At 41.9% G+C, this 18,760-nt stretch overlaps 1 long non-coding RNA gene across 2 annotated transcripts in view; it reads left to right on the forward strand.

Moving 5' to 3' along the window:
* Nucleotides 1-18,760, forward strand: part of LOC116477391 (uncharacterized) — a 60,183-nt gene that overhangs the window by 91 nt on the left and 41,332 nt on the right. The window contains exons 1-2 of one of the 2 annotated variants that reach the window (XR_009215649.1): nucleotides 466-542; nucleotides 2,272-2,316. This is a non-coding gene — a long non-coding RNA (uncharacterized LOC116477391). Of the gene's footprint in view, nucleotides 1-465; nucleotides 543-2,271; nucleotides 2,317-18,760 lie in introns of those variants that run through there. The other variant, XR_004250441.2, reaches the window with a different exon arrangement.

Consider the following 18,760-nt stretch of genomic DNA (forward strand, 5'->3'; position numbering starts at 1 on the left):
AAGTGCGTCCTGTTCCATCTGCCCCCTTTCCTTTCTGTCTCCTTTCAGCTGTAACCTAGGCCCGTGGCCACCTCCCCGTCAGGCAGAGAAGCGTACACAAAGAACTGGGGATTTGGATTTACACCGATTGTGGCTTTCAGTCCCGGCTGTGTGACCTTGAGCAAATTGTTCAACCTCTCAGCGTCAGTCTCCTCTGTAAAGTCACTTGGGAGGATTAGAGATAAAGTGTAGAAGACTTAGCACGGTGCCTGGTACTGCGCGAGTCCACAGCTATTTTCACTCCGGACTAGCGGCGATCGGGCCCGGCCTCTCCCCGCCCCCAAACTCGCCCGACCTGCGCCGGGAGCCGCCCACTTCCAGCCGCCGGTGGGGAGGCGCCCCAGAGCTGCGGAGCTGCAGACCCGCCGACGGTCTCGCGCTCTGATTTCCTCACCGTGTGAAATGAAATTCCACAGGGGGATTCGAAAGGAAATGAGACCGGGACTCTCCGTGCTTCTCGGCCCGCCGCCCTTCCTGTCTCGGGGACACGGTTTCTAAATAAGGTTGGGAGGGTGAGAGGGCGGGAGGGGAGAGGCTTGACCTGTGCACTGGGGACGAGGAAGGCGCACAACCACCGTGACTCCTCTCTCCCGGCCTCCCGGGCACCCCCTCCCCACCAGCCTGCACCCCTTTTTTTTCTTTGCTTCTGCGTCGGTTTCTAGGGATCTGGGGATCGTGCGACCCAGGTTTGAACCCAACTTTCCTGTCTCATTACCAGCCCCCCGCGGCTTTGTGCTGGTCCACCCTCTCACTGCTTTCCAGTCGGCCAGTAAACTCCTAGCAGGTGGATTCCTCCACCGTTTACTTGTTGCTTGACTGTGTTCAAGCTATGGTGCCTCTCTGAGCCTCAAAGTGGCCGGCTGTAAAGTAGGGAAGTTCATATCCACCTCACATAGTTGTTCTAAGAGTTCAGTGAGATAATACCTGTAAATCATTTAGCAGTGTCTGACACATAATAAATGCTGAAGAACTTGGTGATTGGTGTGTGTGTGTGTGTGTGTGTGTGTGTGTGTGTGTGTGTTTCCAGAACAGCTAGGGGAGATCAATTATGGGACAGCCTTCTGCTTTCCAGCCTGGTGCTAAAGACAGCTCCAACAGTCCCGGACTGAGGATCTGGGTAAAAGGCTTTTCACCCTCTTCCTGAGATCTTATTGTCCAACACTTGCCACTGTTTTCTTGGAACTGTTTTATGCATGTTTTTATCCTCCCATTTCAGCCAATTCTGTGGCATATGGCAGAGGCTAGGTGCAAGTTGGGAGAATGTCTGTGCCACTCATGTGACACTCATATTCTGTCTTGTATTTTTAGTCTTCTTATATTGGCAACGAGACTTGACTGAGAGCAAAAATGGAATCAACTTTTTTTTGGTATTTGGCTCTGTGCCTAGAACTGTGTTGGACACGGAGAAGCTGCATTGTCTCCAGTCATCATCATAAACTCTCAATGAAGGAGGTTCCGTTAGCCCCTTATAGAGACTAGGAAACTGAGGCTAGAACCAAAGTAATACAAAATGACAAGACCAACGAAACCAGGGCCCAGAAGAGGCTCTTCAAAGATGGAAGGCAGGGCTATTTTCTCAGAAAAAAATTCCCAGCTGGAAATCAATGTACTCAGCAATAGGATTGAATCTCTGTGTGCCTGTTCTGAGTAACGCATGAAACCCTTGGCCTACAGAGATGAATAAACGATCAAATGTAGAAATCAAATGATCTATTAATCATTTGGGTTACAGAGATGAATACATAATCAGACGAATAGATCAAATGAATAGATAATCATCCTTTAGGACCTCACAGGAGGAGACAAAGGATTAACAAACAATAATAACTTAGTTTGCTAAGTGTACAGATAGAGAATTATGGGTGAACTGAAGGTAGAAGTGGCTGAGTCTGGAGGGCTACTCAAAGGGGGATGACCTGCAAGACTTGTAGCTACTCAACAAACTGAAGTTAGTATGCAATTGGCCCTTCTTCTAGGGAAGAGTGGTGGTGGTGGGGTGTGCTTTGTGCTGAAGATATACTTAACATGGTTTATTAAACAGTGAACTCCCTGAGGTCAAGGAGGAGGACCTGTCCCTCATACAGGGCCTGGTACACAAGGAACATCATTTGTGCTGGGTGAAGGAATACTGTTTTCAAATCAGTAACAAACCACTCATATAGAACTCTTACTTTCAGACACTGTGTTACATGCCTTACATTCTTAATTTTGTTTATTTCTCACAACTTGCAGAAACTGATGCTCTGAGAGGCCAAGCAGTTTGCCCAAGATTACACAGTAAGTCGTGGAGAAGAACTCATGCATGTCTGCCTGGCCCTAAACTCTGTGTGCATGGTACTGCTCTTGCAGAGGAAACTGCTTCACGCCCAGCCTAATCCATAGTTAAAGATGACCCTTTTGTGATCTGGACCTCTTATTCCTAGACCTGGCGTCCTGCCTCAGCTTGCTTGAAGCAGTTGTCTCCTTTGAGAACACATGAAGAAGCCCCTTCCCTATCAGAAGCCTTTTCTGTCAACAGCTTTTCTTTCTAGTCACGGAACTCATCACCGGTATTTTCCAAAAAAGAAAGCTAGGGGAATCACATTTCAGTCTGAATGTGGAAAGACAACAAAGACCATAACTTAGAGCTAAATCTGAATGGCCTGGAGCCTCTCAGCCTCCCTCTCCTGGAGTGGTTTACAGAGTCCACAATCTGCCACTGGTGACAGGCATGGCATGTTTGTCTTTGTTAGAGAAAACACTTCCCGAGGGAGTCCCAGGCAGAGGGATATCCACCCTGTGACATGCACAGCATTTCTGAGAGGAAAAGATAGGGACACCTGAATAAAGTGCAGGCCATGAGCCCCTGCTAACTCTGGCTTGAGTGCCTGGGCAGTTTCCTTGGTCCAGCCTCTGAGCAGTAAAGATTCAACTATTTTGGAGCTGCAACAAACATGACTTCAACAGTCTGTTGGGCAGTTGGAGGGCTCTCCATTTGTATCTAATAAGAGGCTGGGTTCTTATTAACTACGGTGATGTGTTAATTTTTCAACCTGACCTTTTCTGCTCCAATAGATTCTTGTAATGCTTACTAAATTAAAGGCTGCATTGGAAGAGTAACATTTAGGTTAAAATGCATCAACTAAGGGGGTGGAAGCTATAAACATCCTTTCCCTCCTACGGGAAAATCTCTCATTTGCAGCTCTTTGCTAACCCAATTAAGTGCTGAAGTAGTTACCCTAGAGCCTGCTTTTTATTTCCTATGAAACAATCCAACTAATCCATATTCAGTAGCTTCCAAGAAAAGTCTTATTCCAACCACTCATGAAGAAACCAGCTTCTTTGAATCTAGATAGAACATTTAGAACTCACAAAGAGCTGTCTTGATGGAAAATGCAAGAAAGTGGTTCATTATTATCCTGCCTGGTTTTTGAGGGAAATAATTCACTGGGACTAAAACCCTGTAAGTATTGGGAATTTACTGTGGAACAACAGAAGCAAAGGAAGATGCCATGCCACATTCCATCCGTTTATAAATAGGGTGTTACATCTCCCCCTGCACCCAAACTAGCTATAAAACAAAAGCGCACCTACTGAGTAAGGTGGAAGGGAACACTGGTCTTACTTCGAGCTGAGGAATCAAAGTTCCCAAGAGATTAAGTAACACCTATTAAGTGGCAGAGCCAAACTCCCTTCTTAGTCCATTGCACCACTAGCTAGCAGAGAAGAATTGTCACCACAGAGCTCTTGCATGTCAAGGAATAGAAGCTCAAAATTTTTCCTCCTACCCATAAATTTAGCAAGCATTAAATGGTACATCAGACATCCTTATTTATTGGTGATGATGAGTTAACGCAAAGATGAACAACCAAAAACCTCCAAGGAAGGCAAAAGATAATGCAAACACACTCTTACCTCCATAGCCTCATTTCATTTCAGTGAAATTGATCAGTCAAGCTATTAACAAATGTTTAGTGATGGGTTACTGGGGACATGTCACTGAGCTGGTTACTAGGGAGTATGCAGATATGTTAAAGGTGGTTTCTGCCTTCAAGGAAATTGGGGGAGATTAAGACATGAGACCAAGGGCGAAACAAGTTTTTTATGGTTAAGTGCATTTTGTTGACCTCTGTTATTTCCAGTCTCCCCTTGTTGGTGTACGTAAGGTTCTGTATTATAAAGTTATTGGGTTGTTTTGTTTTTGTCTCTTTCACTCTCCTCTGAAGTCAGAGGCTGTGTCTTTTTCACTACTGTGCTCTTAAACAACATAGAACAATATTACCTGAGCCATAGAAGGCACTCAGTAGTTATTTGTTTAATACATAAATGAATGGTTCTGGCTATAAGTGATCTGATTATTCAGAAAAAGAGAGGCTGCATTATGAGCCGGGTATAGGCAACCACCAAAACACTACCTAAGTGGTTCCAGAATGATGGTTAAGTCAAGATTATAAACCGCTCCTCCAAGTCAGGCATGGTTCACGCTTTCAGCTTTCATCTCAAGTCAGATGTTTTGCCAATTATTTATCTTCCTTTTTATTTGACTGTGTCTATTCTGAAATCTTTTACAGTAGACAAATATCTTTTTTTTTTCCTTTGAGATAAGGTCTCACTCTGTCGCCCAGGCTGGAGTGCAGTGGTGTGATCGTGGTTTACAACCTCTGCTTTCAGGGCTCAAGCGAGCCTCCAGCCTCAGCCTCCTGAATAGCTGGGACCACAGGTGCCAGCCAACATGCTGTGCTAATTTTTATATTTTTTTTTGTAGAGACAGGCTTCGTCATATTGCCCAGGCTGGTCTTAAACCCTTGAGTTCAAAGTGATGCACCCACCTTGGCTTCCCAAGTGCTGGGATTACAGGGATGAGCCACCGCGTCTGGCCTAAAAAAAATACCTTGACAAAAATTGTTTTTCAATTCAGAAGCAAATGTGTTTCTCTATTTCATGAATCAGCCTAAGACTTTTTTTTTTTTTTTTTTTTTTTTTTCTGTGAGATGGAGTCTTGCTCTGTCACCCAGGCTGGAGTGCAGTGGCGCAATCTCGGCTCACTGCAACCTCCGCCTCCCGGATTCACGCCATTCTCCTGCCTCAGCCTTCCAAGTAGCTGGGACTACAGGCGCCCACCACCATGCCTGGCTAATTTGTTATATTTTTAGTAGAGACGGGGTTTCACCGTGTTAGCCAGGATGGAGCCTAAGACATTTTTTAAATCACTGTTTACTACTGTAGTTGGTCAACCACTCATCTCATTATTGTCAGCTAAAGCCATTAGGAATCATATATGCCATGAGACTGTTGGTAAAAGCTGGGGTCTGAAGCCAAGGCATTTTAAGTCAAGGGATTACGTGTAATTGGTAAGTTTGTAGAAAAATTAGAATGTAAGCTTAGCTTTGAAGGATGGGTAGTTTTCCAAGAGACTTTGGGAAGCATGGAAAGGAAGGCACTTTTAATAATATTCTCATAGACAGCACTCTTATTAATTAATGGAGGTGAGAAATGAATATGAATGAAAATGATGCTAAATAATGACCAAAGGGTGAACTAGCTACCACACATTGTGTATAAGCATGAACTAGATGAGATAAAGTCCCAGATGGTGGTTTTAAAACATGGCCTCAAATTCTTTGATGCTTCTCCTGTTGAAGGACGGAATTTATGTTCTCTCCCCTTGAATCAGGGAGGGTTTGTAACTTCTTCAACTGACAGAGTATGCTGTAAGTGCTACTACGTGACTTCCAAAGCTACATCATGAAAGATCATGCAATTTCTACTTTGTTTGCGAGAAAACTCACTTTGGAGCTCTGAGTGGCCTTGTAAATAGTTCAGCTACTCTAAGACTGCAAGGAGAGGCTACATGCAGGTTCTTCATTAGTCCCAGATGAGCCTGTCCTTCAGCCATCCCAAGCCAGGTGCCCAAAATGTGAGGAAAGAAGCCATCTTGAAAGTGGATTCTGTGGCTCCCGCTATTCCTAACCTCTACTGTTGGAGTCATCCCAACATCCTTGCTGTGCCTTTTCCAAATTCCTAACACATGAAATCCGTGATGGTCATTGTTTTATTCTTATAGGTTTAGATTGGTTTGTTGTTTAGCAACAAATAACCAGGACAGAATTAAATAACAAGATGTGAAAGGAGAGAGTGACTCAGCTAGGAAAAGAATGATTATCACCCAAAGATGAATAAAGGGACATTATAGTCTCTCTCGGGGAGAGGGATAGCACATTTTTAGTTGCATGAGGGACAATTGTGTATTGTGAAGGGAAAGCATTATTTTGCTCTTTATTTGGAAGTTAAGTGTGGTTAAAAGAAGTGTGTATGCATCCCAGGCTGACAAGGAGTAGACTCTACTAGTTTCGTATTATATTAATCTAGCTAAGTTGAAACGAACTTTCCCAGAATCACCTTCCTACATGGTTCTAGATTAGGGTAAGCTACAAGAAAAATTAACACAAGATTGGGGAGGTAGATGGGAAGCAGCATTTTTATGCTCTGAAAGTCAGTGCTGGGTACCAGGCACCATGGTGGCTCATGTGCATTGTTACTGATCTGCTGGCTCACCTGTTGGCATGGGGTAGCACCGGGCCTGCAGTTCCTCCAACTCCTGATGATCTTCTCCTTTATTTTCTCTGAGTCCTGGGCCAGGTGCTTGAGTAGTTGTGTTGCTAAGAACTCCAGCTTCTGCAGGTCACCTGCATTATCAAGCTTAGAGGTGATTAAAGACAGACATGGGATCTAGTTTGTCCCTGTGGGTTCCACTTTGCCCCTGATTTCCCAAACTTCACACCTAGCTTTCCTTTTTTTAAAGGAGTAGTGCTGCAATAAACATACATGTGGAGGTATCTTTATGGTAGAATGATTTATAATCCTTTGGGTATATATCCAGTAATGGGATTGCTGTGTCAAATGGTATTTCTAGTTCTAGATCCTTGAGGAATCGCCACACTGTCTTCCACAATGGTTGAACTAATTTACACTCCCACCAACAGTGTAAAAGTGTTCCTGTTTTTCCACACTGTCTCCAGCATCTGTTGTTTCCTGACTTTTTAATGATCCCCATTCTAACTGGTGTGAGATGGTATCTCATTGTGGTTTTGATTTGCATTTCTCTGATGACAACTGATGATGAGCATTTTTTCATATGTCTGTTGACTGCATAAATGTCTTCTTTTGAAAAGTGTCTGTTCATATCCTTTGCCCACTTTTTGATGGGGTTGTTTATTTTTTCTTGTAAATTTGTTTAAGTTCTTTGTAGATTCTGGATATTAGCCCTTTGTCAGATGGATAGATTGTGAAAATTTTCTCCCTTTCTATAGGTTGCCTGTTCACTCTCATGATAGTTTCTTTTGCTGTGCAGAAGCTCTTTAGTTTAATTAGATCCCATTTGTGTATTTTGGCTTTTGTTGCCATTGCTTTTGGTGTTTTAGTCGTGAAGTCTTTGCCCATGCCTATGTCCTGAATGGTATTGCCTAGGTTTTCTTATAGGGATTTTGTGGTTTTAGATCTTAACATTTAAGTCTTTAATCCATCTTGAGTTAATTTTTGTATATGGTGTAAGGAAGGGATCCAGTTTCAGCTTTCTACATATGGCTAGCCAGTTTTCCCAGAACCATTTATTAAATAGGGAATGCTTTCCCCATTGCTTGTTTTTGTCAGGTTTGTCAAAGACCAGATGGTTGTAGATGTGTGGTGTCATTTCTGAGGCCTCTATTCTGTTCCATTTGTCTATATGTCTGTTTTGGTACCAGTACCATGCGTTGTGGGTTACTATAGCCTTATAGTATGGTTTGAAGTTAGGTAGCATGATGCCTCCAGCTTTGTTCTTTTTGCTTAGGATTGTCTTGGTTATGTGGGCTCTTTTTTGGTTCCATATGAAATTTAAAGTAGTTTTTTCCAATTCTGTGAAGAATGTCAGTGGTAGCTTGGTGGGGATGGCACTGAATCTACAAATTACCTTGGGCAGTATGGCCATTTTTACAATATTGATTCTTCCTATCCATGAGCATGGAATGTTCTTCCATTTGTTTATGTCCTTTTTTATTTCGTTGAGCAGTGGTTTGTAGTTCTCCTTGAAGAGGTCCTTCACATCCCTTGTAAGTTGGATTCCTAGGTATTTTATTCTCTTCGTAGTAATTGTGAATGAGAGTTCACTCATGATTTGGCTGTTTGTCTGTTCTTGGTGTATAGGAATGCTTGTGATTTTTGCATATTGATTTTGTATCCTGAGACTTTGCTGAAGTTGCCTATCAGCTTAAGGAGAATTTGGGCTGAGACAATGGGATTTTCTACATATACAGTCGTGTCATCTGCAAACAGGGACAATTTGACTTCCTGTTTTCCTAATTGAATATCCTGTATTTCTTTCTCTTGCCTGATTGCCCTGGCCAGAAATTCCAATACCATGTTGAATAGGAGTGGTGAGAGAGGGCATCCTTGTCTTGTGCCAGTTTTCAAAGGGAATGCTTCTAGTTTTTGCCCATTCAGTATGATATTGGCTGTGGGTTTGTCATAAATAGCTCTTATTATTTTGAGATACATTCCATCAACACTTAGTTTACTGAGGGTTTTTAGCATGAAGACTGTTGAATTTTGTCGAAGGCCTTTTCTGCATCTATTGAGATAATCATGTGGTTTTTCTCATTGGTTCTGTTTATGTGATTGATTACATTTATTGATTTGCGTATGTTGAACCAGCCTTGCATCTCAGGGATGAAGCCCACTTGATCGTGGTGGATAAGCTTTTTGATGTGCTGCTGGATTCGGTTTGCCAGTATTTTATTGAGGGTTTTCACAACGATGTTCATCAGGGATATCGGTCTAAAATTTTCTTTTTTTGTTGTGTCTCTGCCAGGCTTTGGTATCAGGATGATGCTGGCCTCATAAAATGAGTTAGGGAGGATTCCCTCTTTTTCTATTGATTGGAATAGTTTCAGAAGGAATGGTACTAGCTCCTCTTTGTACCTCTGGTAGAATTCAGATGTGAATCCATCTGTTCCCGGACTTTTTTTGGTTGGTAAGCTATTAATTATTGCCTCAATTTCAGAACCTGTCACTGGTCTATTCAGAGATTCAACTTCTTCCTGTCTAGGGAGGGTGTATGTGTCCAGGAATTTATCCATTTCTTCTAGATTTTCTAGTTTATTTGCGTAGAGGTGTTGATAGTATTCTCTAATGGTAGTTTGTATTTCTGTGGGATCAGTGGTGATATCCCCTTTATCATTTTTTATTGCATCTATTTGATTCTGCTCTCTCTTCTTCTTTATTAGTCTAGCTAGCGGTCTGTGTATTTTGTTGATAGTTTCAAAAAACCAGCTCCTGGATTCATTGATTTTTTTTGAAGGGTTTTTGTGTCTCTATCTCCTGCAGTTCTGCTCTGATCTTAGTTATTTCTAGCCTTCTGCTATCTTTTGAATTTGTTTGCTCTTGCTTCTCCTGTTCTTTAAATTGTGATGTTAGGGTGTTGATTTTAGATCTTTCCTGCTTTCTTTTGTAAACATTTAGTGCTATAAATTTCCCTCTACACACTGCTTTAAATGTGTCCCAGAGATTCTGGTACATTGTGTCTTTGTTATCATTGGTTTCAAAGAACATCTTTATTTCTGCCTTCATTTCATTATTTACCCAGTAGTCATTTAGGCGCAGGTTGTGCAGTTTCCATGTAGTTGTGCAGTTTTGAGTGAGTTTCTTAATCCTGAGTTCTAATTTGATTGCACTGTGGTCTGAGAGACAGGTTGTTGTGATTTCTGTTCTTTTACATTTGCTGAGGAGTGTTTTACTTCCAATTATATGGTCAATTTTGGAATAAGTGCGATGTGGTGCTGAGAAGAATGTATATTCTGTTGATTTGGGGTGAAGAGTTCTGTAGATGTCTATTAGGTCCACTTGGTCCAGAGCTGAGTTCAAGTTCTGGATATCTTTGTTAATTTTCTGTCTCGTTGATCTGTCTAATGTTGACAGTGGGGTGTTAAAGTCGCCCATTATTATTGTGTGGGAGTCTAAGTCTCTTTGTAGGTCTCTAAGAACTTGCTTTATGAATCTGGGAGCTCCTATATTGGGTCCATATATATTTAGGATAGTTAGCTCTTCTTGTTTAAGTGATCCCTTTACCATTATGTAATGGCCTTCTTTTTTTCTTTTGATCTTTGTTGGTTTAAAGTCTATTTTATCAGAGACCAGGATTGCAACCCCTGCATTTTTTTGCTTTCCATTTGCTTGGTAGATCTTCCTCCATCCATTTATTTTGAGCCAATGTGTGTCTTTGCCCATGAGCTGGGTCCCCTGAATACAGCACATCGATGGATCCTGACTCTTTATCCAATTTGCCAGTCTGTGTCTTGTAATTGGGGCATTTAGCCCATTTACATTTAAGGTTAATATTGTTATGTGTAAATTTGATCCTGTCATTATGACACTAGCTGGTTATTTTGCCCATTAATTGATGCAGTTTTTTTATAGTGTCGATGGTCTTTACAATTTGGCATATTTTTGCAGGGCCTGGTACTGGTTGTTCCTTTCCATGTTTAGTGCTTCCTTCAGGATCTCTTGTGAGGCAGGCCTGGTGGTGACAAAATCTCTCAGCATTTGCTTGTCTGTAAAGGATTTTATTTCTTCTTCACTTATGAAGCTTAGTTTGGGTGGATATGAAATTCTGGGTTGAAAATTATTTTCTTTAAGAATGTTGAATATTGGTCCCCACTCTCTTCTGGCTTGTAGAGTTTCTGCCAAGAGATCCGCTGTTAGTCTGATGGGCTTCCCTTTATGGGTAACCTGACCTTTCTCTCTAGCTCTTCTTAACATTTTTTCCTTCATTTCAATCTTGGTAAATCTGACAATTATGTGTCTTAGGGTTGCTCTTCTTGAGGAGTGTCTTTTTGGTGTTCTCTGTATTTCTTGAAGAATGTTGGCCTGTCTTGCTAGGTTGTATCCTGAAGAGTGTTTTCAAACTCGATTCCATTCTCCTCGTCACTTTCAGATACAGCAGTCAAATGTAGATTTGGTCTTTTCACATAGTCCCATATTTCTTGGAGGCTTTGTTCATTTCTTTTCACTCTTTTCTCTCTAATCTTGTCTTCTTGCTTTATTTCATTAATTTGATCTTCAATCACTGATATCCTTTCTTCCGCTTGATCGAATCAGCTATTGAAGCTTGTGTATGCTTCACGAAGTTCTCATACTGTGGTTTTCAGCTCCATCAGGTCATTTAAGCTCTTCTCTTCACTGGATATTCGTGTTAGCCATTCGCCTAACCTTTTTTCAAGGTTTTTAGCTTCCTTGCGATGGGTTGGAACATGCTTCTTTAGCTCAGAGAAGTTTGTTATTACTGACCTTCTGAAGCCTACTTCTGTCAACTTGTCAAACTCATTCTCCGTCCAGTTTTGTTCCCTTGCTGGCAAGGAGTTATGTTCCTTTGGAGTAGAAGAGGCATTCTGGTTTTTGGAATTTTCAGCCTTTCTGCTCTGTTTTCTCCCCATCTTTGTGGTTTTATCTACCTTTGGTCTTTGATGTTGGTGACCTATGGATGGGGTTTTGGTGTGGATGTCCTTTTGGTTGATGTTGATGCTATTCCTTTCTGTTTGTTATCCTTCTAACAGACAGGCCCCTCAGCTTCAGGTCTGTTGGAGTTTGCTGGAGGTCCACTCCAGACCCTGTTTGCCTGGGTATCACCAGAGGAGGCTGCAGAACAGCAAATATTGCTGCCAACATGTTCTTTCCTCTGGAAGCTTCATCCCAGAGGGGCACCCGCCTGTATGAGGTGTCTGTCAGCCCCTACTGGGAGGTATCTCCCTGTCAGGCTACATGGGGGTCAGGGACCCACTTGAGGAGGCAGTCTTTCCATTATTGGAGCTCGAATACTGTGCTGGGAGAATCACTGCTCTCTTCAGAGCTGTCAGGCGGGGACGTTTAAGTCTCTAGAAGCTATCTGCTGCCATTTGTTCAGATATGCCCTGCCTCCAGAGGTGGAATCTAGAGAGGCAGTAGGCCTTGCTGAGTTGCAGTGGGCTCTGCCCAGTTCGAGCTTCCCTGCTGCTTTGTTTACACTGTGAGCATAGAACCACCTACTCAAGTCTCATCAATGGCGGTCGCCCCTCCCCCTACCAAGCCCCAGCATCCCAGGTTGATCTCAGACAGCTGCGCTAGCAGCAAGCAAGACTTGTGGGCGTGTTAGGCACAGGAGGGAATCTCCTGGTCTGCCAGTTGCGAAGACCATGGAAAAAGCATGGTATTTGGGCAGGAGTGTACCGTTCCTCCAGGTACGGTCACTCATGGCTTCCCTTGGTTAGGAAAGGGAAATACCCTGATCACTTGCGCTTCCTGGGTGAGGTGACGCCCCACCCTACTTCGGCTCACCCTCCGTGGGCCACACCCACTGTCCAACCAGTCCCAGTGTGATGAACCAGGTACCTCTGTTGGAAATGCAGAAATCACCTGTCTTTTGCGTCGATCTTGCTGGGAGCTGGAGACTGGAGCTCTTCCTATCCTGCCATCTTGGAAGCAACCCCCTCCCCCCGACCTCAGTGTATATTTCTTTCTCGGCCCACTGCAAGCTCCGCCTCCCGGGTTCATGCAATATTTCTTAAATGAATAAATCTATACAGTACCTACTGTTAGTCTCCCCATTTTGCAGATGAGGAAACAGAGTATCTGATAGATTAAGAAACTTGCCTGAGGTCCCGCAGTAAATGGCAGAGTTGATATCCAACACAGGTCTGTCTGACTCTACAGCCTGTGCTTTTAATCATTAATGCATGCTACCTTAGACAGCTTCATTGCCTCCATAGGTTTTCTCTGTAAAATTTATTAGAGGATTTAGCATTGCAAGGAAATTTGATAATCAGCTAGTTCCTTGCCTAGTCATTATAGTAAGTTTAATCAGTTAACAACTATTGATTGAGTTTTTATGGTATGTATTGCTAAGGTAACTGAAATCCCTCCCCAAAATAGGATAGACATGAAGAATCACTCATTTATTACATCCTGAAAATTTCCACATGCCTACATTTTTATCTGATTTTCCTTCAGTAGCCCTTCAGGAGTTCAAGACCAGCCTGGCCAACGTGGCAAAACCCCCTCTCTACTCAAAAATACAAAAATTAGCTGGGTGTGGTGGCATGCACCTGTAATTCTAGCTACTCGGTAGATTGAGGCAGGAGAATCGCTTGAATCTGGGAAGTGGAGATTGCAGTGAGCCAAGATCACACTATGCACTCCAGCCTGGGCAACAGAGTGAGACTCTCTCAAAAAAAAAAAACAATTTTCACACCAATGTAAAGAAACGGTAGCAGTTGATAGTATCCATTAGACTATCAGAGACCTAGAAGGAATCTTCCAGATCATCTGCTACTGAACACCACTTAACAGATAAAGCAGTTGAGACCCAGTGAATGGAAATGACTTATCTAATACAGGGTTAAAAGTAGAGGTCCCTTACCCTGTTACCAGGACCCTTCCCACCATATCTAACTCTGTCTTTCCTCCACCTATCTTCTCCAGAAACTAGGATTTCTGTGGAAACCGGGTTATGGGGTAAATAGCAGCAAACCTGTCAATCAGACCTGAGACTTCAGACTGCATATACCAGGAGCTAGGTCATAGGTTGCTGTGTATAATCCAGCCCTTTCCTGTTCTCTATATTACTGCCTCACATTGTCATTTGCTCACTAAGAATGAATAAACATTCCCTGCCTGCCTGTCCTTCAGAGTGGCCAATCACTCCTCTCCCTCTGCCATCCCATTTCTCCTTCCTCCTTTTCAAAACATTTGTGTTCAGGAAGGCATTGTGTTGAATGACTTTCTCATTTCTGCCCCTGTGTTGCTGTTTAAGCCTTCCTTGAGGGACAAGCTAATGAGGTCTGAATTATAGCATCCACATGAGACCAGAGTGGTAGAGGCTGTGTGGCTCAGAGAATGTCAGAAGTGGAAGATAACTTAGAGACCAAAATGTCTACCTCATTGCCCCATCTTGAAGATAAATGGAGATAGCAAGAGAAAGGGAAATGTTAATTGACTGTTCATGTTGCTATTGCTAGCTAGATGCAGAGTATGGCTAGACCCCAGGCCTTCTGACTTCCCAGTTCAGTACTTAGTATTAATACATTACACTGAAGCCTTGGCACTTAGAACACAAGGGATATAATGAGCCCCCAGGAAAGGATGTTGACCAATTGATAATAATTTCCAGCAAGAAAATGAAGAAATTATGTTTCCTTCTTAGAGGAATTCCCCACCATAGTTACCTTCTCCAGGAAAAACAAAAGCAAAAACAAAATTTCTTTACCATCCAAGGGTCTTCTTGAAAATTAAAGAGATAACTATATGAAGGTCCTTACCACTGGGCTTGGAAAATACTGTTAGATTTCTTTTCCCTCCAGCTTTATTGAGGTGTTTTTGACAAATAAAAATTGTATATATTTATGGCGTACAATATGATGTTTAGATACATGTATATACCGTGCAATGATTACAATAAACCTAATGTACATTTCCATCACACCTCACATAGTTACCTTTTGTGTAGGTCTGTGGTGAGAACATTGAAGATCAAATCTCTTAGCAAATTTCAAGTATACAATACATTATTATTAACTATAATCATCATGCTATACATTAGATCTCTAAAACTTATTCATTCTGCATAACTGAAACTTTGTACCCTTTGACCAGCATCCTCCCATTTCCCCAATCCCTCAGTCCCTGGCAACCAACACTCTACTCTCTGCTTCTATGAGTTTGAGTTTTTTAGATGCTACGTGTAGGTGAGATTATGCAGTATTTGTCCTTTTGTGTCTGGCTTATTTCACTTAGCATAATGTCCTCCAGATTCATATATGTTGTCACAAATGGTAGAATTTTCTTTTTTTATAAGACTGAATAATATTCCTGTGTGTGCGTATGTGTGTGTGAAATTTTCTTTATCTTTTTATCTGTCACTGATGGTAGTTTGATTCTGTACGTTGGCTACTGTGAATAGTGCTGCAGTGAAGAAGGGGGTAGAGATATCAGAGATACTGATTCCTTTTCCTTTGAATATATACCCAGATGTGGGATTGTTGTGGCATATTATAGTTCTATTTTTAATTTTTTGAGAATATACTGATTTCCTTTCTTTGGTTGTTATTTTGCATAATAGCTATACCAGTTTACATTCCCACCAACAGTGGACAAGGGTTCCCTTTTCTCCACGTCCTTACCAACACTTGTTATATTTTGTCTTTTTGATGATAGCCGTTCTAACAGATGTGAGGTAATATCTCATTGTGGTTTTGATTTGCATTTGTCTGATGATTAGTAATGTTGAGCACCTTTTCATATACCTGTTGGCCATTTGTGTGTCTTTTGAGAAATGTTCGTTTAGGTCTGTTGCCCGTTTTTAAAATTGGGTTGTTTTCTTGCTATTGAGTTGTTAGAGTTTCTTGTGTATTTTGGATATTAACCTCTTATCAGATATATCATTTACAAATATTTTTATCCCATTATATAACTTACCTTTTCATTTTGTTGATTATTTCCTTCGCTGTGCAGAAATTTTTAGTTTGATGCCATCCCATTAGTTTATTTTTGCTTTTGTTGCCTGTGCTTTTAGGGTAATTTTTAAAAAAATTCAGCTGGGCACAGTGGCTCATGCCTGTAATCCCAGCACCTTGGGAAGCTGAGACGGGTGGATCACCTGAGGTCAGGAGTTCGAAACCAGCCTGGTCAATAGGGCAAAACCCCATCTCTATTAAAAATACTAGCCGGGTGTGGTGGCAGGCACCTGTAATCCCAGCTACTCAGGAGGCTGAGGCAGGAGAATCACTTGAACCCAGGAGGTGGAGGTTGCAGTGAGCCAAGATTGCGCCACTGCACTCCAGCCTGGGTGACAGAGCGAGACTCTGTCTCTAAAAATAAAAAATTCATTGCCAAGATCAATGTCAAGAAGATTTTCTCTATATCTTTTGTTCTAGTAGTTCAAGTCTTACATTTAAGTCTTTTTTTTTTTCTTTTTCTTTTCCTTCTTTTTTTTTGTACAGATGGGGTGGGGAGGGAGGGTCTCATGATGTTGCCTAGGCTGGTCTTGAACTCCAGGCTTCAAACAATCCTCCTGCCTGGCCTCCTAAAGTACCGAGATTACAGGCATGAGCCACCATGCCCAACCACATTTAAGTCTGCAATTCATTGTGAGTTCGTTTTTGTATGTAGTTTAAGATAAGGCCTAATTTCATTTTCTGCATGTGGGTATCCAGTTTTCCCAGCACCATTTATTAAAGAGGTTTACTACTTTAAAAAATCTTTACAGAAATTAGCCGGATGTGGTTGTGGGCACCTGTGGCCCTAGCTCCTCATGAGGCTGAGGTAGGAGAATTGCCAGAACCCAGGAGGCAGAGGTTGCAGTGAGCCAAGATCTTGCCACTGCACTCCAGCCTGGGTGACAAAGCGAGACTCTGTCTCAAAAAAAAAAAAAAAAAAGAAAAACTTCTTTGTCATTGATGTTTGAGAATTTGATTATAATATCTTGGTGAGGCCGGGTGCGGTGGCTCACGCCTGTAATCCCAGCACTTTGGGAGGCTGAGGCAGGTGGATCATAAGGTCAGGAGTTCGAGACCAGCCTGGCCAAGATTATGAAACCCTGTCTCTACTAAAAATATAAAAATTAGTCAGGCGCAGTGGCAGGCATCTGTAATCCCCACTACTCGGGAGGCTGAGGCAGGAGAATTGCTTGAGCTGGGAGGCGGAGGTTACAGTGAGCCGAGATCGCGCCACTGCACTTTAGCCTGGGCAACAGAGCAAGATTTCATCTCAAAAAAAAAAAAATAATAATAATATAATGTCTTGGTGAAGATCGGTTTTTGTGTTTTTTGGGGGGCTTCATGTGTCTGAATGTTCATTTCCTTCTCCAGACTGGGGCGGGCTGGCGGGGGTTTCTGTTGTTTCTTTCTTTAAATAAGCTTTTTGCCCCTTTCTCTTTCTTTCCCCCTTTTGAATATCCTATGATGTGAGTATTGGTTCACTTGATGTTGTCCCATAAATCCCATAGGCTTTCTTCACTCTCTTTTGTCATTTTGTTGTCATTGTTGTTTTCTTGCTGGGTAATTTCAAATGACTTGTCTTTGAGACCACTGATTCTTTCTTTTGGTTGACTGAGTCTGCTGTTGAAGATCTCAATGGAATTTTTCAGTTTGGTCATTGTATTCTTCAATTCCAGAATTTTTAAAAATGATTTCTATTTGTTGAACTTCTCATTTTGTTCGTGTATTGTTTCTGTGATTTTTGTTTGTTTAGTTGTTTATCTGTGTTCTCTTGTCACTCAGTGAATTTATTTAAGACAATTATTTATAATTGTTTCTTAAGCAGTTCATAGATGTCCATTTCTTTAGGGTTGATTACTTGTGCTTTATTTTGTTCCTTTGGTGGTGATCCTGGTGGTCTTGTGTTGGTGTCTGTGCATTTGAAGAAGTAGTACTTTTTCCCACCTTTGCAAACTGGCTTCAACAGGGAAAGACCTTCACTAGTTTGCCTATCCAGAGATACTGGGTGGGCTAACTGGTGGGATTTATGGATGGACTTGCTGTTGGAGTCCTCAAGTAGCTGACCTGGTTCCTGGGTCTGTGAATGGGATGGTCCTGGTGTCTGGGTCCACAGTGGCCAGCCTGGTGCCTGGGTTTGTAGGGTGGTCTGAAGGTCTACTTAGGCAAACCTGTAGCTCAGGTCTTCATGGGTGGGCCTGGTATCTGGGTCTGCAGGGGCAGACCTAAATCCTGAGTCTGCTAGAGCCTGGGCTGTGGAAGATGGCTTGGAGTATGGGTTTGTGGTTATCAGCCTTGTACCTGAGGCTGCAGGACCCAGCCTGGCACTAGGGTGGGCCTCTGTTAGCTTTATTTCAAGTGTTTCTTATGGCATTGAGTTCAAACTTGTCTGTGTTATAGTAGTACTTAAGTTAAATAATTTTCCACTCTCATTGTAAAGTTAAGTCATCTTAAAACTTTTAGTCAAGGTGATGCTGTGGTGAAGCTCTAGGGACATAATTTGTCTTATCTTCTTGTTGAATAGCACACCCGAGAATTACACATTGTGTCATTCTTTATCCTATGGTGGGGCAGCAAATAATAGCTAAAGTGCTTTACATATACCAAGTTAATGTGATACTCTAAAAGGTAAGAACTATTGTTGTGTCTATTTATCAGAAAAGAAAATTTGTAGGGATCAAAGCATTGGTCCAATGTTACAATACAGGGCCAAATCAGATCTATCAATAGCTACAGCTAGCAAATTAGAGCCAGAGAGACGTTGTTAGCAATTCTAACTAAACATTGTATTAGTTTTATGGTATGGGTCAACTCAATGTTTATGAGCCTCAGTGTTCACATCTCTAAAATGGAGATAATAAAAATTTGTGAGTGGCTGGTGTAAGAATTGTGTATGACATAATTCTAGCCAATGAGATTGAAATAGATATGGTGGTGGTGAATTTAGAGGGCCCACCTTTTGGGACATTTTCCTTAACTTCTAGAAAGGGTGTGGCAGAAAGACCAACCTCCTCCTTTTACTCCAGCTTTTTGATGTTGTGTGAAGAAGTGATGGCTGGAACTGTTGCTGCTATCTTGCTACCAGAAGAGGTATAGGCCAAATGATGAAGATGACTATGATTATTAATTTTATGTCAACTTGACTGGGATAAAGAGTACTTAGATATTTGGTTGAACATTATTTTGGATGTTTCTGTGATGGTGTATTTGGATGAGTTTAACATTTAAATCAATAGACTGAGTAAGGC

The sequence above is a fragment of the Hylobates moloch genome, unplaced genomic scaffold, assembly GCF_009828535.3.
Source record: "Hylobates moloch isolate HMO894 unplaced genomic scaffold, HMol_V3 SCAFFOLD_11, whole genome shotgun sequence".
NCBI classification, from domain to species: Eukaryota; Metazoa; Chordata; class Mammalia; order Primates; family Hylobatidae; genus Hylobates; species Hylobates moloch.